The sequence below is a fragment of the Doryrhamphus excisus genome, linkage group LG8, assembly GCF_037039965.1.
Source record: "Doryrhamphus excisus strain RoL-2023G ecotype Guam linkage group LG8, RoL_Dexc_Guam_v1.1, whole genome shotgun sequence".
NCBI classification, from domain to species: Eukaryota; Metazoa; Chordata; class Actinopteri; order Syngnathiformes; family Syngnathidae; genus Doryrhamphus; species Doryrhamphus excisus.
In genome coordinates, this window is record NC_136364.1 from 12,153,518 (window position 1) to 12,179,932 (window position 26,415).

The 26,415-nt window shown below is 40.4% G+C and overlaps 1 long non-coding RNA gene across 3 annotated transcripts; it reads right to left on the minus strand.

Annotated features, from left to right (window-relative positions):
- Positions 1 to 25,841, minus strand: LOC131135058 (uncharacterized). 3 transcript variants are annotated; one of them, XR_013627913.1, is made up of 5 exons: positions 25,719 to 25,841; positions 25,007 to 25,131; positions 24,842 to 24,927; positions 2,605 to 2,735; positions 1 to 113 (listed from the first exon to the last, which is right to left on the minus strand). It is a non-coding gene; the product is annotated as an uncharacterized LOC131135058 (long non-coding RNA). The 3 variants fall into 3 exon arrangements; XR_013627912.1 differs by lacking the exons at positions 1 to 113; positions 2,605 to 2,735 and adding an exon at positions 17,383 to 17,600; XR_013627911.1 differs by lacking the exons at positions 1 to 113; positions 2,605 to 2,735 and having other exon boundaries at positions 24,561 to 24,927.
- Between the last annotated feature and the right edge of the window lie 574 nt (positions 25,842 to 26,415).

Genomic DNA, 26,415 nt, shown 5'->3' on the forward strand with positions numbered 1-26,415 from the left:
GTGTAGTTTAAGACAAAAATGCCTCACAGCTGCACTAAATAGTAGCCATCAAACACCAGTGTCAGTATCAACAGTGAAGCGGCGACTTCAGGATGCTGGACTTCATAGCAGGACTGCCAAGAAAAAGCCATATCTCAGACTGGACAAAAACATTTCCAAGTCATCCCAAACTTTGGAGCGGTAGTGTACCTCATACATTAATGAGATCCGTGTTAACAATTTAGCGGCATGGGCAGCATATATTTAGCAAGTAAAGGTGCACATTTACGTGTATATTGTATCATGCATTTATTCAGTAATTAAATATAAGCAAGCAGCAAAGGCAAAGTGTCCGCAGAGGAGGTGAAGTGAGTGAGCTCCACTTCCATTTGTATTTTCTAAAACATTTTTAAGTAATTACATATCCATCAATTTTCTATGCCGCTTATCCTCATTAGGGTCAAAGGTATGTATGTAGGAGCCTATCCCAGCTGTCTTCAGGCGAGAGGCGGGGTACACCCTGGACTGGTGGCCAGCCAATCACAGGGCACATATAGACAAACAACCATTCACACTCACATTCATACCTATGGACATTTTTGAGTCGCCAATTAACCTAGTATATTTTTGCAATGGGGGAGGAAAACCTACACACGGGGGAGAACATGCAAACTCTACACAGAGATGCTCAAGCGGAGAATGGAACCCAGGACTTCCCGATCTCCTGACCTACATGCTAACCACTTGACCACCTTGCATTTTTATTCCTTATATAATTCATTTATTTATGCACTAATACACTTACCATATGTGGTATAAGAATCGATAATGTCTGAAAGGAGCAATGCACATTTTAATTGCTAGCTCCTAAGACAGTGTATGAATATTATTAAAAAACAGTAGATGGCAGCATTGGTCCACTGCTAATTCTGATAGCATGTGAGGGTCTTGGACTGTTTGGAGATGCTCAGCTCTGGGAAGAAAAGCCATGATCTCTTCTCCTTTTCTCATATGTAGAAATATAAACATAAAATACGGGCAAAGCCAGAAATGTTTCATTGGGGTGGCCAAGATGTGACCATGGATCACATGAGGAGGGGGGGTTCATACCTGAAATGTAGCTGTCTGTCAATACCAATGAATTAGAAGCCCTGTCAGCAGGAAAGAGTGTGCAAAATGTGCCAAATCCTAACTGCCTCTGCCAGGTGACTGATCCCCGTCGCCGAGGTGCATCACTAGGTTTTGAGGACAGGGGGGGCTTAGCCCCCTGGAAATGCACAGGATATGAATGAATGTAATAGACATTCAAAAAAATCCAAAACATCAATAAATCCAAAAAACTAATAAGGAACCGGGATATAACTTTCCCACTTTTGGACAGATACTTGTAGAGATACTTAATTGTTTTAAGCCACCATTAAATTTACACAATCTACACTGCAAAACCGCTGCTCAAGCTCTGCAACCATTCTGTCCAGTGGACAGTGATCAATGATATAATAATCATTATTATATTATTAATTAGCCTATTATTATTACTATCATACTATCATCATTATTTTTCTTCTGATTATTACTAGGCTATTAGTAGGCTAGTATTAGCCTATTATATGAAATTTGTCAGATTTGTTTGTGTAAAAAAATTAAAAAAGTCAATCAAAAAAATTTATTAAAAATATCAAATTATTTAGGGGGTTTTAAGAACATTTTAGGGGGATGAATCCCCCCTAGAATGTTGTTTTCTCACGTTAAAATTGTCATGTGCAACTTTTTCATTTTAAACTGGACCTATTATTAAAAAAAAAAATCAATAAAAAATATCAAATTGTTTAGGGGAGCTTAAGAACATTTTAGGGGGGCTGAAGACCCCCTAAAATAGGCCTTACGTCAATGAAGGGGACATTTTCCACTTTTCTGACCTATAATGCATGCAAATTTCCCTACTGAGGGACGAATACAGGCATATCTTATAAATGTAGTTAGAATGTTGTTATCTTGTGTTCAAATTTTTAAATGTTTTAAAATATTTTGCAGCATCCCCAATACTGAGGAAGATTCCACACTACTTAACTGTGAGTCTTTGCAAGGTTGCAGAATCTTCTTGTCTCGATATCGCTCTAATTTGAGATGGATGACAAGCTTTGTTTTTTCATGATGGAGCTGTCGCTTCACACCATCGTACTGCCTCCTCCACAAGGTGTTGGTCCAACAACGTAATGTATGCTCTCCACGCTCAAATAAGATTCAACTGCAAGAGCAGCATAAGAAATGTGCCCTCACCATATTGACAATCTGATAAAGGCCCTATTATTGCGTTCAATCTGCGGAAAATAGTAGTGGTCAAGCAGAATAACATTGCACTAATTGATAGCATTCGCACAAAGAAAAAAAGCCCAAGCTAGATCAGGAACATCATTAAACCACGAGCGAATCTATTTCTGTTTACAGGAGCTCGTATACTGTATGATTCCATTTGGGTCCATTGCTTTAATTACCAGTGGATGAAAACATGATCAAATTGGGGCAATGCTTAAGGGCTAGTTGGTGCACATTCAAAGAGAAAAGGCCGATGTATTGTAAATAGGTTACACACACACACACACATTGAACAATTACAGTTCTGACCTCTGGCCTGGAGTTGATCCTGTGAAATGATTGAATGGTGGCAAGAGAGACACTTCCTTCTCCTTGACCGACACCCACCCTTGCTCTTGGCTTGCACATGCAACAACTCTGATGCCGGCCTTCCTTGATTCCTGTCCATGGCATGAGGTCAGATGAATATTTGTTAGGGTTGGCATCACTCAGACTTGGAAGTTGTTCTGGCTGACTTATTCATTCCTGGATATGTGCAGGAACTATGTGCATATGCCAATACGACAACGTGCATAATTGTGAGGCGAGCGCTGATTTTTCTGCATATTTTCAAACACCAAGCTGCATTAACCATATTTAAGCATATCTGGTGATGTTTATTTGTGTCATGATGGATGGTGTGGCCCAAGGATATCAACCCACTATGCAGGTGTCAAGGTGTGCAGCTCCTCTGAGACAGTTCCTTTCCTGAGGCTAAACAACTGGTCTTCCAAAGAGATGCGGTAATCTTGACAGTAGCCACGTATACATGGACCCAAATATTGCAATTGCATTCGGATTATTTGCTCAAACGGACAGAATGTAACCTTTGTGTCATGTTTCGGCTGGTACGTTGTTGCGTTGTGACCCCAGGATGCAGAGATGAGGACCCAGATACAGATAAAACTTGTTTTAATGGATAGCACAATGTAGAAAGACGACGAGCATGTACAATCATCTCAATGACAATGATCCAACAACCAAAGGAGTGCGCACCTGAACTAAATAGGCATCACTGAAAATGGGAAACAAGTGCGGGAGATAATGCAAGCAACGGAAAACAGAACAGAGAACACAGGAAGTGATTACAAAATAAGGGCATGAACCAGGAACTAAAGCAGGAAAAGAAAATTAGTGAACTGTCACGGGGGCTGTAACTGTTTTGATATGGTTTGACTAATAATCAGTGTTGGGCATGTTACTAAAAAAGTAATTAGTTACAGTTACTAGTTACTTCTCAAAAAAAGTAACTGAGTTACTAACTGATTTACTTTTTTTACGGAGACATGTACATTTTACCTTTGACATCAACGAGGTTAAAATAGTGTCTGTACTTCCATTTGGAAAACGCTGTTTGGACGTGATTTAAACACCCGCCCACCCAAGTTCTGTGATTGGCTGAAGACGCAATCTTAGCCAATCCTCATTGCTTATGTGCTCTAAACACCCGCCTATTTAAATTCTCTGATTGGCTGAAGACGCAATCTTACTAACCCTTAGCCAACCCTCGTTGCTTATGTGCTCTAAACACCTGCCCACTGCAGTTCTCTGATTGGCTGAAGACGCAATCTTACTAAACCTTAGCCAATCCTCATTACTTATGTGGTTATCTCCCCCCTCCCTTGTCACTCTGCAACACTCTCATTGCGCTGCAGATTAGTTATGAATTCGGCGATATATTTTTAGGCGGCTTCAGTAACGTGCAGTAACGGGTGTTGAAAATGGTAACAGCGTTATGCTGAGTAAGTAAGTAATTAGTTAGATTACCCGTTACTGAAAAAAGTAACGGTGTTAGTAACGCCGTTATTTTAAACGCCGTTATTCCCATCACTGTGATCACATCACAGTGATACAGCGAGATAATCAAACCACAATATTGCTAGGGATGATTGTAATTGGATTTAAATGATGTTTATGGGAGAAATTGATTCAGTTAACATCTGTTTTGGTCGGACATTCTGGAACAAATTAATGACACTTCCTAAGGTTCCACTGTGTTACACTGGGCTTGACATCCTTGACACAGTTTGGACAGAAAGTGCTTGTTATCGGGTTCTCCACATTGAAGATTTGGACAGTTAATGTGTGACTAGCTCTTACAGACATGAGTAGATCACTGGCAGCACGCCACAGCGATCTCTGCAGGCAGGGATCACGCCATATCCTTGTTATCTCGATATCCGGGCCGCATGTTTTGCAGCGATGTTGACGTGTGCTGACTTTGTATTCCTTTCCAGCTCTGCTCGCACGTTTTGCATCAACACATAAGGAGAAATCTGCCGTGTGCTGCAGTGCTGAGTATAAGACCCAGTTTTTTTTGTCTTCCAGCATACAAAGTGTGGAGAGGTATAAGCACAGCAATAAAAGAAGTGTCCCTACACCACTTCCGATATTACCTCAACCCTGTCAAGTGCCTCCAAAAGCTCGGTGTCAGCACATTTCAGATGACCACATAAGGATCAAGACATGGAGGTTGTTTTATGGGAATAGAAGGGAAATGACTGTCCCTGAGAAACAATTAAGAAATGGTTCCCCGTACCACAATGCACCATTGCAAATCTTCAATCTCTTATGAATGTTCCTGCTCAAAATCTTTTTCATTATCGACTGCCCTCTTTCTTTTGGCCGTTTCTTAAACAGCCCAAACACCTCCAGAGAAGATAATGAGCTCTGTCAAAACACACTGCCTTGCCTTTTTTTCCACAGCTAGAAAGAAAGTAAGCCCCCCCCCCAATCCTCACACACACACACGCTTCGTTATAATCAACAGTGGAGTGTCCCATATTCCTGCTGCTGAGCAGGAACAGGCCCGCAGAGACAGCCAATGCTGCAGCTCATAACCTATAACTCGGAGCTCAACTCTAGAAGAAGAAGAACGTGCTTGCTTTTGAAGCTTCTCATCACTATGGTAATCAGCAACATCACAGGATGTTGTGCCAATTCCTCCAGATGCAAATATTTGCTTCATATGCAAAGTTGCCAGTTTAGAACCCTCACTTCTCTGACCACCACAATGAAAAAAAAAACCACACTATTCTGTACACCATTAAAATTGATGAATTTTAATGCAAATTTGTATTCAAAACAGCGTCGATTCAAATACAGGTCGTCAGGTTATGAACAAGTTTCCGAGACTGGGATGTAAAATGAGTTTTAGTGTAATTTAGAATTGATGCCGAGATTCGCTATTAAGGCACTCACACTTCTCTTCTCCTCTCAGTGCTCCTTGTAGCAGCACACAGAATCCATGAATGCAACTGATGCCAGTGAGGCTGTGCGAATGGTGAACCTCTCTCCCTGAAAATCTGCATCTAGTCGACAGTCCGGCGTGTTAACCGGACGCAAAGCTCCTAACTCTTGGTTCCACGGGACTGGCTGAACCAGATGGGTTACACGAGCATTCATCATGATCTGGGGTGCTCTTTCCTTCAATGGAACAGTGGAGCTTCAGGTTGTGCAGGGGCGTCAAATGGCAGATCTCTCTGTAGCGGTGCTGCATGGGGCTTTGCTTATGACTTAAGGCCCTCGTCTGTGTTGTAATGAGTGTGATTTCCAACAGAACAAGACTGCAGTTCACATTGCTGGCCTGACAAAGGACTTTATACGGCACACAGAAATAAATTTTGTCGAATCCATCAAATCTATAAACAGTCCAGAATTTTGTGGTCTGATGTCGAGAAATATGGCGTACGGTGAACTGGAGGGGCCTAAAAAAAGCACCTCAGAGTAACTTATAAACACATTTGTCCAGTTTGCGTGTATTGTTCCATTGCACCGTGGCTAGGGTCCCGCTTTATTTAACTTGATGTTTATAAATGAGTGGAATTTAACAAGTTAACCATTACCTATTGAAAGCTTTAAGTCTCGTCTTGAAACCCAATTTTATTCTCTGGCCTATAACTCGGCGTGAGTCGTATGGTCCAGTGTCTTTTAGTTATTTCTTTTTGTTTTGATTGGTTTTATTTTTTATACTTTTATTGCTTTGCTTCTTGTTTTTAATCTTTATTGATTAAAGTAGTCTTTCTTATTATTATTTGATCTTTTAATTCTTGATTCAATTCAATTTGTAATTTTATTTATTTTATTTTTACTTTTTATTTTACTAGTCTGTGCAGCACTTTGGAAACTCTGTTTATAAAATATGCTATATAAATATCTGAAATAATAAAAAAAAAATATATATATATTAAAAATATAAAAATATTATATTCTCATTTTAAACTATGTCAAAAAAAAATAAAATAAAAAATCTATCATGATTCACCATACTACCCTTGTCTTGTTGAACGCAGCACTCAAACACCTTCATGCTGTTGCAGTGGCATAAAAATGGACCATATTCAATCCAATGAAGGTTGCGCAACAGGTTTATATGGCATAGGATACGGGTACACGTGATCTTCTCCTTTTCATCCCCGAGAACCACACTCCTATACGCTACAGTTGGCTGCCCCGCCAAATTAAAGCACCACCGAATCGTCCAAAAATAGCGCTTGTATCAACACGGTCTATACCAGCTGCTTCACGCTGCACCCGGGGACATCATATTTCATCAATCTTTCCACCATTTATTGGCAGGATGTCTACATAAATTTGACTGACGGATGTTGAAGCCCGATGAAATATTCATTTTATATTCTCTGTCTAGTGATGGAGAAGTGGAGGAGGAGGGTGGGGGGGGGGGGCAGGGTTCATGTCCCCATGGCTAACAAAAAGTTGAGGTTCATATATTATCCAGGAGATAGTGTCGATGGAATACTGAGCAGAAGGGAGCGTATTGATGTCATTGACGTATAACCCACAGTTGGCACGGAATACAGTGAGGACAAATGGCAAGAAAGTCACATTGAAGCAGAGTTATCCAAAATAAAAGTGTTTGAGCAAAACATGCATATATATATCTGTATACATATAACAAATGTAACAACCAGCCATTACATTTTCATACCGATCATATTTCACAATGATATTGTTAATAAAAACATTGCACTCTTAACCGCGACTTACGCGCCGGAGTGAGAAAAGGTGATAAATTAGCAAATTCCCACCCTGTTTTCCCTCAAAGTGACAGCGCCATAACTGCACTTGGATGATTCACCAAGGTTACTTTGTGCTTTGATGCTTTCTATTTAAAATATGTCAGAAAGTAAGTAAATTATGGACATCAGCCCGTGCGGCATGCCCAAGGTACAAGTGAAAACGCTGTTGCTTGTAATTATGCAAGCGGATATACATAGCAATTGGAGCGGCGGTGGCGGTGGCGGCGGCGTTCCATAAATCATATCTGTGTACAAAGCATGTGGCTCTAATAACACATGCTTCCGTTTTATGCATTCTGCTCCTCGACTTTCTGCAGCAGTATATGCAAAATGAAAAGGTGATTGATTGTTTAGTATATTGTGATTTATAAAGAGTGGCCACTAAGTCATAGAGTGCAAGATGAGTGTATATCATCAGGCGGGGAAGGCAAACAAAACATACCAATGGCAGGGAGTGATTGAAATTCAGCAGATTCAACGACAAGCTGCAGATTTTAATGATGAAAGGCTAATCCCAAATCAATTCTTTATTCATCAGGCGGGTCAAGAGAGTGTCAAGCGCAGCGTTTGATGGAAATACAGTGGCCCGCTAGAGCAAAAGTAGAAGGATAAGAAGTTTTTATAATGATGTATGACTTCATTAATAGACCATATCTGAACAGGCTAAAGCTTCCCCCCCCCTAAACTATCACATCCTCTTCTTTCATTGTTTTAATTCCATTATGATGATGGACAGAGATAAGCACGCTGCCCGTCCAGGAGACCGCCAACAAGCAGATCAATATTGCCATTTACCCCACAGCAGCCCAGCGACTGGACACACAACAGGAGCACCTAATCACCATTTAGTGATCGATACTCTTTCAATTAAAATGACCTTCAAAAGCATCATATAGTTGTGAAAACCTGTTTTCATATTTTCTACAGGACAATAAGACAAATTCATCTTCTTTCTCTTTCTGCTTTTCCATTCAGGGTTTAGTCTCCATCCAACCCTGTCATCTGTCACTCTCATACCAACTACCGTCATGTCCTCCATTACTCTGACTTTATCTCCAATGCATCTAACATGTTATGTTCCTCTGATGGATTCATTCCTGATCCTATCAATCCTGGTCACTCCCAATGAGAACCTCAGCATCCTCATCTCTGCTACCTCCAGTTCTACTTTCTGGTTTTTCCTCACTGGCACTGTCTCTAGACCAAACAACATGGCTGGTCTCAGGACAAATTATAATAGGACAAATTCATCAAAAACCTTGATTGTGATCGATGCATGGATTTTATCCGGGTACTCCAGTTTCCTCCCACATTCCAAAAACATGCTAGGTTAATTGGCGACTCCAATTTGTCCATAGGTATGAATGTGAGTGTGAATGGTTGTTTGTCTATATGTGCCCTGTGATTGGCTGGCCACCAGTCCAGGGTGTACCCCACCTCTCGCCCGAAGACAGCTGGGGTAGGCTCCAGCACCTCCGCGACCCTCGTGAGGATAAGCGGTACAAAATGAATGAATGAATGAATGTTTGTGACGTTTTTGCTTGATGGCAGCCATGTCTTTCAACCAATCTTGTTCAGATTTTACACACATGCTTGTCAGACCTCAAATTTGGTGATGATTTGGCGAAACACTCTAAACACACAGTGGGTGTTTCGCATTGAGCAATGTGAAAATTCTGAAGTTAAAGATTTCATTTCATTAAAACTGCACATCCGTGTCCTTTTATTGTGGCTAGTCACACCAGTGCACATTTTTCTATACATAAGTTTGCACTAATTTCTTATGAAAGCAGACTCTTCCATATTTTTGTCTTTGGTTTAATCCTATAAATATCCTCTGACTTTTCCACCCTGCAGGGCGAATTTCACATTATTTTATTATTCACTTCAGTTTTACTAATGAGGGCCTATTTTATACTATGCCCAAAGGCATACTTGTTAGGATAGTTTCATTTCATCACTTGGTTAAATAGTAATTAGGTTTTTTTTTGTACATGTTGATGTCTATCTGACAGAATTCTTTTTTTTTTTTGCAAAGTGTCTTCTTAATGGTCCCAGGAGGAGTAATTTTGCTTTGAGTTATCTGTTGTGTTTGGATATGGCTGTGTATAATGACCACAGCAAAGTTGATATCATGTTACGATATCGTCCCTGCATTATAAGACGTTTGTGGAATGTGGGATTTTACAATTGCACCCTGCTGCTGTTGCTTTTACCATCATCAGTTCATTCCATCCATTCATTGAACCCCTCTGTCCCCTCTGCCCCTCTGAACCCCCTCCACCTAATAATAATGCTAATAATAATGTGTGCATGCACGTACACTATGCCCATGAAGCTAACTCAACTGGAACCCTAACTTCTAATCTGATCACCCCAAGCAGAAAGTGGAATAATCTCATCAGCAGTGTTCAAAAACTTATTTTGAAAATAAAATACAACACATTTTTCGCCTAGATGTCCCCTTGGATAAAAATGTTTGGACTCCCCTACCCATTAAAAAAATAATATATATTTTGCAGGAAAATATGTACCGTAACTTCTAGAGTAAAAACTGCTACTTTTTCCCTAAACTTTGAACTCTGCAAGTTACAGAGGTGCAGCCTAATTTCTTGTGACATATCCTTTAAGTGGACTTAAAACAAGCTTGTCAACTGAATATCGCAGGAGGTAATTCCTGTTACAGTTTAACTGACGGTGTCATCTTACAAAGAATGCTAAAATCATCACACAGCCTCTTAAGACTTAAAACCTAGCTAAGAAATGTACAAGGCAAGTGCCAATATGAGTTAAAAATGAAAAACAAACAATGAAAAATTCTCAGGTGCGACTTTTTCATTTTAAATGGGACCTATTATGCTTTGTCCACTTTTTTTTTTTTTACCTCCAAATGTAGTTAGAATATTATATTCTCATTTTAAACAATGCCAAAGTTTCAGACAATGAGGATTGCACATTTGGAAGTGGACCCTGAAAGAAGTTTGGGCGGACTTCCTTATATGGTTCATAGTTAGGAAGCACTTTGGGTGTGTGACCAATCACAGTGGAGTGGGCGTGCCCGGAGGCAGGCCATGAGGGGAGTAAATTAATAATAATAATAATAATAATAATAATAATAATAATAATAATAATAATAATAATAATACATTTTATTTGTATATCACTTTTCAGAGTACTCAAAGACACTTTACAGTGAAGAAATAAGAAATAAATAGAAATAGAGTTGAGTAAAAATCAGAGTAAAAGATGCATTCAAAAAACATCCATACATTAATTCAGAGCTAAAAACAAGGCTAAAAACAAGGCTAAAAGCGGGGCGGGCAGACCGTTTTGGCACGTTATTGTGTGTAGCTGCTCTATAGTAGACCACAACTCAATACAAAGGGTCTAAAAATGAGCATAATAGGTCCCCTTTAAACTCATATTGGTACTCGTCTTTAAATTTAAGTTGTTGTGAAATGATTTCAGCCTTCTATCTGGGATGACGCCGCTTAAACACCAATGCATCATATATTCATGTTATTCATGAACTCGATTACCTATAATAATAACAATATATTATAATTGACATTGCCGCTATAAATAATGGCCCATGTGGAACCACATTCATATAATATTTAATAAGGAGAGCCATTAAGGGGTCCGCTGTGGACCACATTTATTAGAAGTACTGAGATGGACCACTGACAGCCCAGATCTTAATGAGTGACTTGGCGGCAACTGTGGGTAATTGTCACTTTATCAGCAACATGCCCGCCGTGTTGTCCATGTCATTAGCTAGGCATCCTCTCACAGTGGGGAGGCATCATTATCATCATCCTCTACCTTTATTCCCATTCATTATACATCTCCGATAAGAGGCGGGAATACGGGACTATCTCTGCAAGTTGAATGTGCTTTGAATTTCCCGTGTGTATCTACAGCACACAGAGATAGACCTGATATATACACAAGTGTTACAATTTAGTCCATTGGTTTGGATGAATTAATGATGCTCCGTTCCTCCCTGAGCTGGGTTGCTAATACAGCAGTGAACAAGTTAAAAGCGGCCTTACAGAGGTATTTTTAAAGCCGTTCGCTCTCTCTCGCTCGAGCTTCTACTCCCCCGTTGCACTGCATGCTCCGTAGCGGAGCGGCAAGAAGGAAGCAACCCCCTTTTGCTTTCCACTGTGAAGGCACGCTGGAAAGTTTTGCTCCAACAACAAGACCTCCCCAAGGAGCTTTCTCCAGGGAGGGAGGAGAAGGGAGGAACACTGTCGTGTTACCTGAAATGGTCGCAGAGCCCCAAGCAAACATCTTACAGCAAAGCAACAGCAGCGCTAACCAATGACACATGAATAAAAAGAGAAATGTAAATGTGTGGGAGCATGCATATGCACGTGCTTACCCACGCATGGCCACACAAACATAAATGCTCAAGCCCAGGGATAAAGGTATTTTGCAAACACAAAAACTAAAAAATGTTTGGAGTATTTGCACATGACTGCATATTTGCTCCAAAGTACGACCAAAGTACAGTAAGGGCCGACTGCTGCATTTTGTCTGCACCTTAAGAAAGACTTAATCAACCCCACCTTGACAAATTAAGTACAAATGAAAGCACCTGATCGTGCACAAACACATCTCTAAATGAGATGAGAACGTCAATCTGACTCATTAAGAACTCCCTCTGTGTGTTGCGGAAGTGAGAGAGAAAGAGTGTGGTTCTCTCTTCGTCATACCTCTCTACCTGGCATAAATCATCTTTATCCAATTATGTATAAAGTCTGCAGCCTAGATTATAAGATCTTTTTTCTGTGGGTAAAATTCATTCTTAAAGACGTATCGCACAATGAATGGGAGCGAGATTTCATTTGAGCATCACCAGGGCATATCCTTTTAATTAATGGGGCTTGCTTGAGTAAGAGATTGGTGCAGCTATTTAAAATGTTAAATGGTTTTTCTGATTTTTTTTCCCCCCCACTCTCTCATTTTGCACACTCGCAGCACCGCTGACATGCACACTCATTATCTTTGTGTGTGTGTGTGTGTGTGTGTGCTGTCATTCTGTGTGACGTGTGATTAATTCGGCCTGTGCTGAAAGCAGGGATTGAAGTGTGAATGTAATATGTGGGCACGGCCGAGACGAGACTGAAGTGTGATGATAAACTGATGCCTAATGTCATCTGCTGTATAATCTGTCATATGTCCATATTTGAACTTTGTGGCGACGCCAAATCGCAGGCCACAACATTAGGTACACCTGTCCAGTCTAATGAGACCCAGGCCAAGCTGCCTTAGCAACGATAATAATGCACAGTGGTTGACTGGTTGAATTTTCCATTAGCGCGTACGTGTCTGTAAAATGGTTGTAATACTTTTAGTTCAGATGTGCCCCCATGTCAATCTTTTTTTTTTTTAATAAAGACAGCAAGGAAGCAAATTCAATGAAAAAAACAAAATAAACCAAAAGGAGATATACTGTGTATATTTAGGATGAATAATTTCCCATCCTTCACATAGAAACTCATAAAGTCAACGGAAAGGCGCAATGAAGCCTTCCTGGCAGCTTTACTCCTTTTGCCAAATTTATAGGTACACCCAGATAACGCCATGGCAGTATAACAACAACATCCCTGCAATAAATTAACCTTTTATTGGAACACTCAGGGCCTGTGTAATCTGTTTTGGGAGGTGTTGATTTATGACATTGGTCATTTTGGGGTCTTTGGTTCCTCTGATTAATGCCAGATGTGCTCAGGTATTCGTTTTTACCCATTTTAGGGACAAAAAACCCCATCCATCCATCTTCTTCTGCTCGTCTGAGGTCGGGTTGCAGGGGCATCAGCCTAAGCAGGGGAAGCCCAGACTTCCCTCTCCCCAGCTATCCAACTTTATCCAAGGCATTCTCAGGACAATTGAGAGATATTGTCTCTGGTTCCTCTCAATGCGGAGGAGCGACTGTTCTACTCAAGAGTTTCTCCTGGTTTACTTTGCTTCTCACCTCATCTCAATGGGAGAGTCGAGTCCCCCAACAGTGTCAACAAGTCATTGTGGCTGCTTGTACACGAAATCTTGTCCTTTCGGTCACTATACCCAAAGCTCATCACCAATGGTAGGAACGCAGATGGACAGGTGAATTGACAACAATGGACCGATGCTGAGTCCGCCGCAACAATCTGGCTGTCCACCACACGTTTCATCTGACCCAGAAATGACACCCTTTTCCAGGTGAGAATCATTGACTTGAATTTAGGGGTGCTGATTCTCATCCCAGCTGAGCATGGACTCTGACTTTGGATATGACTTTGGGCATTGGATATCTTGTCAGGATGCCTCCAGCCGACTGATAGGACGCCTCAGGGAAGACCCAGGACATCGAGAAGACTCTGTCCGACGAGACAGAACCAACAAGGGAGAGGGACGAGGGGACCCCATGACCCGACCTTGTCTAGGGGCGATGTGAGGAAGATGACAGATTTTTCTCCCATTTGGTGTTCATGAATACGCATTACTGTTATACATTAAAAACATTAAAAAGTGATGTTTGCCTTTAGCCATTATTGCATCCTTACACAAGGTGCTTTTATAAGCGCAAGTCCATCAGCCATCCTGCACTGAAAAAAAATGATGCTTTGGATCAACTTTAAAAAATTACTGTATTTTGTTACACCTAAATTTATTAGTTTTTCTCAAATTAAATTCATGATGTGGTTGAACCCATAAATTTTGATTTTTCAAATTCTTAAAACAAAGAAAAAACTGCATTCATACAAAGTAAAGATATAATTAATAACAAACACTGTAAAATGTTTATCCTTTGTTACAACTTAATTTTTCAAAACTAATTTTGACTATTACCTATAAGTATAGATTTTACTTTGTTATAAACTAATTGAATTGCTGTAATTGTAATGCATTTTTTTTAGTTTTCTCAAATTAAATTTCTGATTCAGTATAAAGTATAATTTTAATTATACCTTCATGAGACATGTTTGAAGGTCAAAAATGTATTTCCAGTAAATCAAAATTTATGGTTCCAACCACATCATAAATTAAATTTGAGAAAAAGTAATAAATTTAGGTGTAACAAATTACAGTAATTTTTTAAAGTTGATCCAAAGTATCATTTTTTTCAGTGTATATATATATGTATACATACACACACACATATTTAGTCCAAAGCCAAAGTGTTACTTAATGTAGGTCAATATTATTTTTTTTGCCTTTTACAACTTAAAATATCACCACAGACAAAATCTAAATTCCCTATGAGTGTCAACTAATGTGGCAAAGTGTTTCAGGAAGGAGTATTTTAGAACGGACCCACAGGAATTGGCCTTACAGTGAACCCTGAACATTACGATCTGCAATGATAGCGTCATAAAAAAACAGCAACATCTAGAGTGTAAAGCCATTTCCATAGCAGTGTCTCATATAGAAACCAAATGCTAAAATGACCATTAATGTGATTTAAACGTGGCAAACAAAAAAACAACCGTAGAGAGAATGAGACACGGGCACACCGCATGTAGTTTACCCTCACGACCCATTCCCAGCGTGCACCACATTGCCCACTCTGCACCTCCTCACCCCTCCCTCAAAGCCAATGGTCCCTTGGGCTACCATTTGTGAAATCATCTTTGCCCTCACAGCTCTGCTCAGCTGTCACATCGCATCTCCCACACGCAGACAGTCAACGATAACAGTGTTAGGGCCCCCCCCCCCATATTCTGCACAGCCAATCTCTGCCTCCCATTGTGCACACATGCAACCTCATTCCACTCTTTGCATATTGTACCATGAAATATTGTACACTTCAACAATGACACATCTCCCTGACGGTTACCATCTTCTATGTTTTTAGTATTGCAGTATATTCTGCACAGGTCGTAAATATTGCACATTATCACTTACTCTTTATATTTCTGCAAAAATCTTACTATACCGTATTTTCTGGACTATAAGTCGCTCCGGAGTATAAGTCGCAAAAGGCCAAAAATGCATTATTAGGACCCGTTTGTGTTACAAGGTCTTAGGTGTGAATCGGGAGCAAGTTTGTTAAATTTAGTGTTATCATTCTCACACATATTGGGTCAGTGGAAGTTAAATGGTTGACGGTTGAAGGAACTTTCGTAGGATCTGAAAAAAGAATTGTTGCTCTTCATGAAGATATTGGGCCAAGACCATACTCCTCTTTAACAGGACAGATTCCACTCAGAACAGGCCTCCTCAACTGATCATATCGGCCATCTAATACCCTCCCGGCATTCACTATGGCCACCCCACCCCAGGATAAGTACATTTCATATACTGTATGTTTCGACATTAGTGTCATTCAGCCTAAATGTGAAATCCCATTTCACTAGTGAGTCATAAATAATTTTCTATCCAATTTTGCCGACAAAAAGGCATAAAGCAAAGAGAAGCTCTGAAACATTTAATCATAAACCTTGGGGATCTGTCTTTTAATGGAAGGTAAAATTTAGGGCAGCAAAAGAGAAGAATGAGCCTAGCTAGGGGAAAGAAGAGTGTTTCATAAGAGCTGGCCAAATGCATTGTGAGTGCAGTGCAGGGACAAGAGGCCTGGTGGGATAAGGCAAAGTGGAAGATGACGGATAGCGGGGATGGAAAGAAGAACAATAGATAAGACAAGGAGGAAAAAAATATTGAGCCTAGAAACTTTAAAAACTCTCCACTTTGTCCGATTGGCGCACCAATTTCACGAGGACTTTATCTGACAAGCAAATCTCCAGGTGAGAAACAGAAGAAGAATGCCTTTTGGCGGTAGAAATCCCCCCATTATGGCAGCACAGCGACAACACAAGATGACAGTGGGATGGAGAGACTTCAAACACAAGCTGAGGGCTGGAGTCTGTCAAATCAATAACACCTCAGTGTGCATCTCTGCCATCTCCACTCCAATGAGCGCGTGCATGAAAGACCTCTTGCAGACAGCACAAGAAACTTTAGCCAAAGTTATGTGAGCAGAGATGACACACACACACACACACCTGGACACACACTTCAGTAAGTAGCGGCACCTGAGATCCAATATAAGTTCTGCTTTTACAGAAATAATAATGCTCAGTTTGAGTGACACTGGGTTACTAGCCAGTATAGTTATTATTGTTTGCATTGGAGAACTGCAGTGCATCATACTGACAAATAAACAGTTATTATTACCTCCATGCAAGGGTGAGCGGTATCATTATTATGGCTGTTGCTCTGTGGGACAATAGACATTTCAAAACACCTGCATTGTCCATCCATCCATCCATTTTCTACCGCTTATCTTCACGAGGGTCGCAGGTATGGCGGAGCCTATGCCAGCTGACTTCGGGCGAGAGGCGGGGTACAAACCTGGACTGGTCGCACCTACATTTTTTTTGACTAAATAAAATTACATTTTAAAAAGTTAGTTTGTCCAGTCATATATTTATTTTTTTGTATTTTTCTTAAAATGAATGTTAAAATCTGGTCTTGTCTCAGTTTGGAACCAAACTCATGCATGGTCTCATCTCATGAGTTAGGTCAACAACATCCATCTAGTGGGTCTGCAAGGATGATCTACACTGCATGTCACTAACCCTTTTCAAAGAAAAAAATCTTTTTCAAGGATGTAAACAAATAAGACGCTCACCATAAACCTTATAAAGAACACAAGTCTAATAGGATAGTTTTAATCTAAGACAATCATGATCAGATCTTCATGATCGGAGCTCCAGGACAGCCAGGAGCTCCATCTTATTTATTACGTAAAGTAATAAGTATATGTATAATACACATTTTAAAACACTATGCAAGTAAATACTATGCAAGTATAGTCAACCTATTCAAATGATCCTTAAATGCCCAAATGTGTGTGTGTGTGTGTGTATATATATATATATATATATATATATATATATATTTTAAAACTGATTTCAGGTGGATGGGGGAATGGATGAATGGCTACTTTAAACTTGCGACTGGGAAACGTTGGTTCTTTATTCCATACTGGCTTGGACTTCTTCCACTGATTGGACATTTAATGGTCGTAATGTCTCCTAGTAGTATGCCCAGTTGCTTCCCTGCCATCTAGCATGGCTCTCTGCTTTTCTTTGTTTTAATTGTAAGATTTCATGGTGCCTTTTGCCAGGTCAAGATAAAGCTCAGCTGGCGCCTGCTGCTCCCTCCTTTGTTGACTTTGTTGTATGAGTCTCATTAAAAAGACTATAACAGTTTTTCAGCCTCACGCCTCTGCATCTGGAGTACAGACACACACAGCACAAAATAAATACACTAAATACCATAATAAAAATATGCTGGTATTTCGAATAAGGTCACAATGGGGTTGTTGCTGTCCATACAAATGTAACCACAGCAAATAAGTACCAGGACCTAGTGGAGGCATTGAAGCGTAGCACGGATTTTGGCCTCTGTTGCTGATACAAATATTTGCTGACAGCCCTTTCCCAAAAAACCCTTGTCACAGATTGTTCCGGACGTATTTTTGTACCACGTCAGGGGAATGTCCACTACCCTTCAATCACAGGGATTCAACCTACGAAATACAAACCTGCACATGTTCAGGTGTCAAGTAAGTTTTTTTTCAACACTCGTCTGCCCTGCTGCGAAAAGGAAATGGGAATAAAAGTTAAACAAGGGCATAGCATCACTTGTTCACTCGTTATTGAACTTAGCCAAGCAGACAAATAAAAAAGGACAGGAGAACACAACTGGTCAGTTCTGCAATTTCACGCCAGGGTGCTTTGCATTATTGTGGTGTAGGCCAAGATTCGGGATTATTGTTCCTTATTTAGTGTACCGCATTGTTGCTCATCAAAGCATTCTTTGCAACACTGGTCGTGATATGAGCTACAGTTGCAGAAACACAAGTCGGGCAGGTTTTTACTGATGGCGAGTTGTAAACAATATGGTAAAGATGCTGACTGTGCCGGATCTACTGGGACACCTGTCACATTCGCAGCCCCCTCGGGTCCTGCCCCACGGTGAGGACAAGAGAGAAATGAGGCCAACAAGGACACTTGTCAAACTCGCCGGCAGGCTGCCCAACATTTTACTGCAGCCCTGAAAGTGATCAATATTGGACAGACTTCATGGACAACCACACACATGAACACAAACACACCTTTAATTCCTTGCTTAGCTTAACTCACTGATTCGCACGTTCATGCCAGGAAGAAAAATGTCCCGCATCAGCATTATGCCCCCGGACTGTGTTTGCCATTAAGCTTTTGATTGCATTATGGGACATAAGCATGATTGATGCCAGTGGGCGGAGGGAATGTGAATGCTGCCGACAGTGCAAGTCCTCTGATAACAGCTCCATTTTCATATTGACCATTTTGATCATTGCATGAAACACTAATCCGATTTACAGTGAAATATGCAGTATATCTGTGAATATACAGTATATACAAACAATAGTACAGTCATCCCTCGCTACATCGCACTTTCAACATCGCTCCCTTGATCTATTGCATTTTTTCAAAAATGAATGAATTAATAATTACTTTTTTGTGGTTGACTATGGCCTATGATTAGTCAGAAGATATGGAAAAACAAGTCATATGTAGTAATGGTAAATTGATTACAGTCCCGCGCAAAAGTTTGGGATGACTTGGAAATTTTTTGGGCCAGTCTGAGATATGGCTTTTTCTTGGCAGTCCTGCCATGAAGTCTGAAGTCCTGAAGTCTTCACTGTTGATACTGACACTGGTGTTTGACGGGACCTGTGAGGCGTCTTTGTCTTAAACTACTACACACTCTCAGATATTTGTCTTCTTGCACAGTTGTGCATTGTTTTTCTGTCCTTGTTAGACCCAGTTTGTGCTGCTCTCTGAAGGGAGTAGTTAACAGCATGGTAAGCATGGTAAGAGATTTTAGTTTTTTAGATGGGGTTTCTAATAATCTATTAGCCTTATAAAATGATACTTGGATTAGCAGCCATACCAGGAGATTGATGCAGAGGACTGACAGTTGGTGATAGTAGGTCTCTATGCAAAAATGTACATCCTTCTTTGAAAATCATCTGATTCATTTTAATTGTTTGTGAAATGGATAAAAATGTTTGTGAAATGGAAAAAAATGTTTGTGAAATGCATGAAAATTTATTTTTCTTTGGAAAACAAAAAAATTTGCAAGTGATCCCAAACTTTTGAGCGTTAGTGTACATTACCTTAACTTGCTGCCAGTCCAACGTGACACAGTGAACAAAGTTCTCCATCAATTCAAATTGCCAGTAGAAGCATTAAACTAGAGATGACTGTAGTTACAGTGTCTAGGATATGAACTTCAAATACGAAGTATGAAGTACATTACATAAGCACCATCGGTATTCATGAGGAAGGGCATCAGGAATATAAAGGGCTCAAGCCAAAAATCAGTATGTGGCGACTCCGTACGAAAAAAGCCAAAAGAAACCAAAAACATTTTAGTTTGAATCTGAACAAGTGAACCCACATACTTGCATAGTGTGTCCCAGTTTTTGTCGAGTCTTGATTAGCTCTTTTTCCAGCCATAAAAGATATATATACTTCTGAGCTTCTAAGCAAGTGCCAAAACGACTAGGGCTATGAGTGTGCAATATTATTAAATATTGTTAAAATGTTCATGAAATAATTTACAGTGACACATGAAGAAAATGATAGATTAAGACAACATTTGCCCTTACTGGCAGTGACATCGAGGTGCTCTAGGATATGGCATAAAAACGTCCCTCAGTTACCATCCAGTAAAATCATTAATTCATATCCTGTTCATCTGAGTCATTTACTTTTATAATAGGGCATTTGCCCTTTAAATTATGCCTGGATGCTGTGTAGGAGCGTGATTTTATATTATCATTACCTAGGCACGCTCCTGTGGGCAAGGTTACAGGGTGACCGTGACAGATGACTCGGTTGCCATCTTATATTTTAAAGGATGCTTCCTTGTCCAGATTAAAGCGGAAACATGCCCGTTGGTTAGCTGTACTTTTTTTTTTTAGCTGTACTTTCTTTGTCACGACAGCCCTGTCAAATCACCCATTGCGGTCATTTAATGCCTGAACTTGACCCGACAGATCAAGGGTTTTGTTCTCACAGCTATTTTGTTCTTAGTTATTTATCTGCTACTCAGTTAAGAAGAGAAAATTGCAATACTCTCCAGTGCATAAAGAAAGAAATAATTGCTCCTATGGATGGTATCACGGATGACAACTGCAGGATGGTCAATGCTAAACACTGGTTCCTTAAGTGTTCTTCTACACTAATGAGCCAGACACAGAGTACATTCTCCAATTGAATCTAATCCAAAGTGGATACCCTTGCTGAGAAGCTTGCCTGCTTTAGTTTTCCATCACTGCCACCACTACTTGACGACGTGAGGTTTTAAAATAGCTGGATATGCTTGTGCCAAGGCTTCAGGGAACCAGTGTGCCCATGAATAATTCATGGTCTGATAATCAGAGTAAGACAGGTTGTCAGTCACTGCATTTTTCACATTTTTTTCCGTGTGAAGACGGAGAACTGCAAGAATGGGGAACTCCGCATCACTTTTGACTGATACCTTCACCCTAACCTCCACTGTTCTTAAAAACATCCTACTTACTGTAACCCAGACTCTCTCCAGGCATACCAGCCGGAAATCGCACCCAATCACTATGGAAAAGACTCTCAATATCGGTTCTATCATGCTGTATTCCGTGCAAGCAGATGACGGCTGGCACTTCTGCTGACAAGCAGAGACAACCCCACCCTCCCTGAAAGGCCTTGTTCTGACAACATTCTCAAAACATAAGTTTTGAGCTCCTAACTCCAATGCGACTTGGAGGGTGGTAGTGAGACGGGACGGTGAGAGACGGGGACCAGCTCTTCATCATCTGTACTTTGATATTCATGAGAGAGTGGATAAAAGAGTAAATAACCGTGGAAAGTAATCGGTTGGAAAGAGTCTAGAAGGTCAGCAGTCCTTCTTCAGGGTTCACGTCAAAGAGTTTTTCCCTCTTTAGGGCTCCTCTGCTAAGGTCAATATTTGCAAGACAAGTGCTTCATTCATCAGATACCCTCCATTCTAGTGACTATCAAAGCCGTCAGGCTGATGGTACAGGCTCTCAATGACGATACAGGAAAGCACCATTCCCAAAAAGGGATTTGTAATGGTGGCCATTCACAAGTGCATTTAACCTGTGAGAAATGCTGGTCCTTTTCGCACTTGTATGAGAGCTAAACAGGAAGAGTCACCCTTTCCCCCGAGGGAGTAGTGGTGCAAATGGATAGTGCAATAGTTGCAATGTGCTCTGGAACTGCCTGGTGGCCGAATGAAATGGAGACTTTCTGTTAAGGGAAACCACTGATCTTCTACTTATCCCACTGACGCCTCACTAAATGTAAAGGGGCAGGAATCCTATCTGAGAGAGGCATGAAGCGTAACAGTGTGTGATCTGTGTGCCTACCAGCCCAACATGAGTGTCTACTCTAATTATGGGCTTTGCTTCACTTGGCTATCTAGAATGTGTTGGGTTGCTGGACTTTACGCCTTTCTTTTTGGCAGCGGCGGCCTCGTGAAACTGGCTCAATTAAAGCATCCACTGGCTACGCTGACATGCACAGCAATAACCCAACCGCTGACCTTAATCAAAATTCTAAATCACATATGCAAAGTCACAGACTAGGATGGCCAAGTTCTCAGGCAAATAGAGCACTGGGTGATGGATAAATTAGCCAAGGACAGGTAATGGAGGTTATTAGTTGTCTTGTTCAGGGTCATGGGGAAGCTGGAGTCAAACTTATTTGAAAACCATTCGCAGGGCTGACTCAGAAGCTGTGTCCCCACTTACCTGACCTGAACCACTACTCATTACTTCTTCATGAATTTCTAAGTAACTGTTGTAAATGTATGCGCCTTAGTCATTAGTTCATTCAGTTCATTAGTTCCTAAATTTTAAGGATGACAATATACCCCCAAGGAAACCCCCGATCCTCTGCAGCCTCCCATGTCCCAAGATCCTTGCACATTTTTGAGGCCTGCTTAATAACTTTCAGAATATCGACTCCGCTGATGCTAAATGGAATGCTTACTGAGATTGTCATTATGTTTTTTGTTGACTTCTGGGGATGGACCATGCAAGCTCCAAGTGTTCCTACTACTTTCCACCAGTCGGGATTACAGCATTAAACTTTCTGGGACCTTAAATCCTTAAAATTTTAGTTAAGTCTATCATGTAGCAACCTAGCATCACATCATAAGGGTACCAGCATATACAGACAAGGGTTGACTCAACTGTCAAATGTGACTGTGAAGGTGTCCCCAACATTAGGACACTTATAAAGACAGATAACCATTCAACCTATCATTTACAGCAATGGACAGTTTGGAGCCTTGAGTTAATCAGGTGATCGAGCAGATGTGTTTGGTGCAACTTTGGTCGAAGGGGAACAATGTTGCAATGTTCTGAGGTTGGACATCTAATTGGTCAGACACAACTGCTTCTATGGTCCATGGCTTGGATGATCTATCCACAGTATCAAACTGTCTCATCTTGTTTTAATTCAAGCAGAGCATGTACTGATGAATATTGATTTGTTTGCTCTGAAGTATTATCTGGTAATTAATGTCCGGGACATGCAGTCTCCAGAAAAAAAGAGGAAACTAGACACACTAATAGAACAGATACAGTGGAACCTTGGTGAGTGTACTGCTCGGTTTATATCAAAAATAAATGCAAAAATGTTGTCTCAGTTCATATACGCTGTCTTTGTTATCATGTCATGTAATGTATGAGTCTGCGTGAGTCTAACTGTCTTCGTAATGTATCTTTATAAAAAAAAAAAAAGGCCTGTTAGCTTGCTCTCAACTAGAAACCGGAACAGGAAGTCATTGTCTCCCAACTCTGTTGCCCGTGTATGACATCATCAGTGGTTGACTGTAGTTCTTTGCTTTTTTTATTGATCATGCAAAATAACCCAAAGTGTCAAAATGTTGATAGGGGAGGTGACACACACTAAAGAAACCACTCATAGCACTCACGTCTTCATTCAAGGTAAAAGTGACGTTCAATGTTCATGTAGCCCAGTGATTCAGTTAGAGTACGATTCAGTTAGAGTACGATGAATGATGCTAACTGAGGTTCCACTATACTCTAATTATAAATGTTGTGTAGTCTCTCCTACTCTGCTCCTTATCCTAATTCTAATTCATCACCTGTCTACTGCCCACCACCTCAACCTTTGCCTTTTGTCTCATGGGTGACGTTATCGGGATGAACTTATTTCCATATAGTTTTAAATCCCATGCGGCATTTTAGCGGATTAGTTCTCCCGGCAGAATGTGCATCTCGTCTCAAAATCATTCAGAGCTCCTCAAACGCTAGGGCTACTTACATCCAAATCAATACTGTAAAGCGTCCAAAGGAATAATTAGTTAATGGTCAAATGGATCGAGGGGGATTTCTCAAAGTGCTATGTTGGTGAAATTCGCAACACACACACACACTTTATTTCACCAACATAATCTGCCAAGGTCTCATCAAATGTTGTGAAACCTTTAGTCATTCACAGGACAAAGGGGGGGTCAGAATATAATTAATTTGAGGGTATTCAAGCAAACAACATATTGGTCTGGCTCCATTGTAAATGTGTAACTTAGCCGGGAACTGCAAGTAAACAAGAAAATAACTACCACTGTAAGGGAGGTTCAAATCAATGTTAATAGACTTCGGGAAATGTTGACAGGGTTAATCTTTAGGTTGCAAAGATTATTATTGCACAAATGTGATTTGCTACACATTACTGGTTATCTGATGACAGACATAATTACTGCCGTCATCATCGCTCAGAAAGGTCAAATTGACTGAATGCGTGGTGTTAAGTCATTTGTTGCTCGCAGTTGTCAGTGCCATAAAAAGAATGTCATGTGGATTGTTAAACAATTATAAATGACTTTTCTTTATAAATATAATATTCTTTATACATACTGTACACACTGACATTGTGTAGCGGCTTGTCGGATATTAAAAAATATAAATCCGGTACAACGAGAGCTTAGCATGACATTCAACACTAAACTGAAAGTTATAAACAGGAGAGTTCCTGTAGCCTGGCCTACATTGAGACACTGATCTGCACCTGAAGTTTTGGTTTGTGTCCTATCACTTGTCATGAGGGAGGGGGGGGGGGGGGGGGGGTTGGTGTCATAATATGACAAAGAACAGTACATCCTGATAGTATTTATAGCATGTTTCAGTGCGTCAGTGAATCACTGTGCAAGGCAGAGAAGGCAAGAGGACATATAGTGCCACTGCAAACTACAACCATTATAAGAAACATGCAGTATTGTTAAATTCATGTCTCTGACAGAGTCAAAGTATTTGGCATGTCAACGGGGGCCAATGAAGTATGCTTCGTGGGGTACTTTCATTACTACTTATCTTTGATACCAGCTTTATCCCTGTCTTCACAAATTGTTGCCATCATTATGTCAGTGACAAAAATAAATGACCATACTTTCCTCTCCACAGGCACATCTTGGAGGACTCCTCCCTGACAGATGTCCAGGGATTACCCCGTCCCGACGGAGAAAAGCAAAGGCTCTGTTTTTGTTTTGGAGTTTGCATTACTCACTGGAAAATGTCAGGTATTTTTAGACGAACAGAACGTGAATCAACACACTTGAGGTCCCGTGTTCTGACAGCAGGTGACGCCTCGCTCATGCCTCCCCCCAGGTCTTTCTGCTGCAGTCTGGCACGACTCGATCCATTCGACCCCCTTGGGGTTTATTCTATTGGAATGGGAATCTGTGGAAAAGCAGTCCATCATTAAACTTTTCTTGTCAAATACAATCATTGGTCATTTATTTTCCCATTTTTCATGAGCTGAACTCTAAGATTAAGAAGGCCAATCTCAAATTGTATTCTCATAAATCTGCATTAGTGAGCATTCATATTCAACAGGCTGATTAGACAGCATGATTTTTACACAGGTGTGCTCTAGGTTGGCCACAACAAAAGGCCATTTTTGTGTATGTGCATTTTAACTATACTGGGTGTCACAGCAGATATTGACTGGTTTTCAATGCCCTCCAATACAGTTGCAGCGCATGTTAGAGTGGCCTTTTATTGTGGCCAACCTATTGCAATGCAATGCAATTATCATCCTGTGTAATCAGCATCTTGAGATGCCACATCGATGAGGATGAAGAATTATGAATACTCACTAAAACAGATTTAGACAGATTTGTGAACACATTTTGTGTGTGTGAAAAATGGGAGCAAAAACTAAAGTGTTTATAAGTGTTTTTGAGTGTATATTGGATATTTTATTATAGCATATAGCATAATTATGGCCCATATTGCAGTACTACTACTGTCAATAACCGTATTACCTTGAAGCATTGATCTTTTGAAACCCTGCAGCAAACATCATCTTTACAGATGCCACGTCTGCTCTGCAGGCGGTGTGCGTTGCGGGAATGATGACACACGGTAGTCACCTGTAAGGAATTTGAGGTGTGGTGTTTACTTATTCAAGCATTATGGAGAATCTAATATAGAGGAGTGTTTTTTGTGTTTAATTGCATTGTGTACAAAAATACTTACATACTGCATGGACATCTCATTGCACATTATTTGTTTGTTTTTTTTTCAAAATTATTTAACAAATAGAATTCATTATTCAATGTTATTTTTTTCTCCATGCTATTTTCCCTCCAGCCGCCCTAGAAGCTCTTCTGCCTGCCAGTTTATTGTATTCCCACAGTGACGATGTGCCATCTGGCTTACCTGATGTATTGATACAGATTAGCTCTGGAGTGGTATGCATTAGGTGGCGAGAGAAAATGTAGTTAAGCCCTTCTCCCACGTGAGAATCCATCTCCACCCGCAGCTTCCTTTTGCAAAGTATTTATGTTGGCCTCATGCACACCTATTAACCTTTTGTTTCACTCAATTGCATTTGCGAGTGATTCTCTTGCAAAGGTAAAGCCAGAGATAAATTCACCATGTGGGCTGGGTTAATTGTCTATCGATGAAGATGTAGCAGCAAGTGTTTGAGTGTGCAGAGCTGTAAAAAAGGGATGTTGG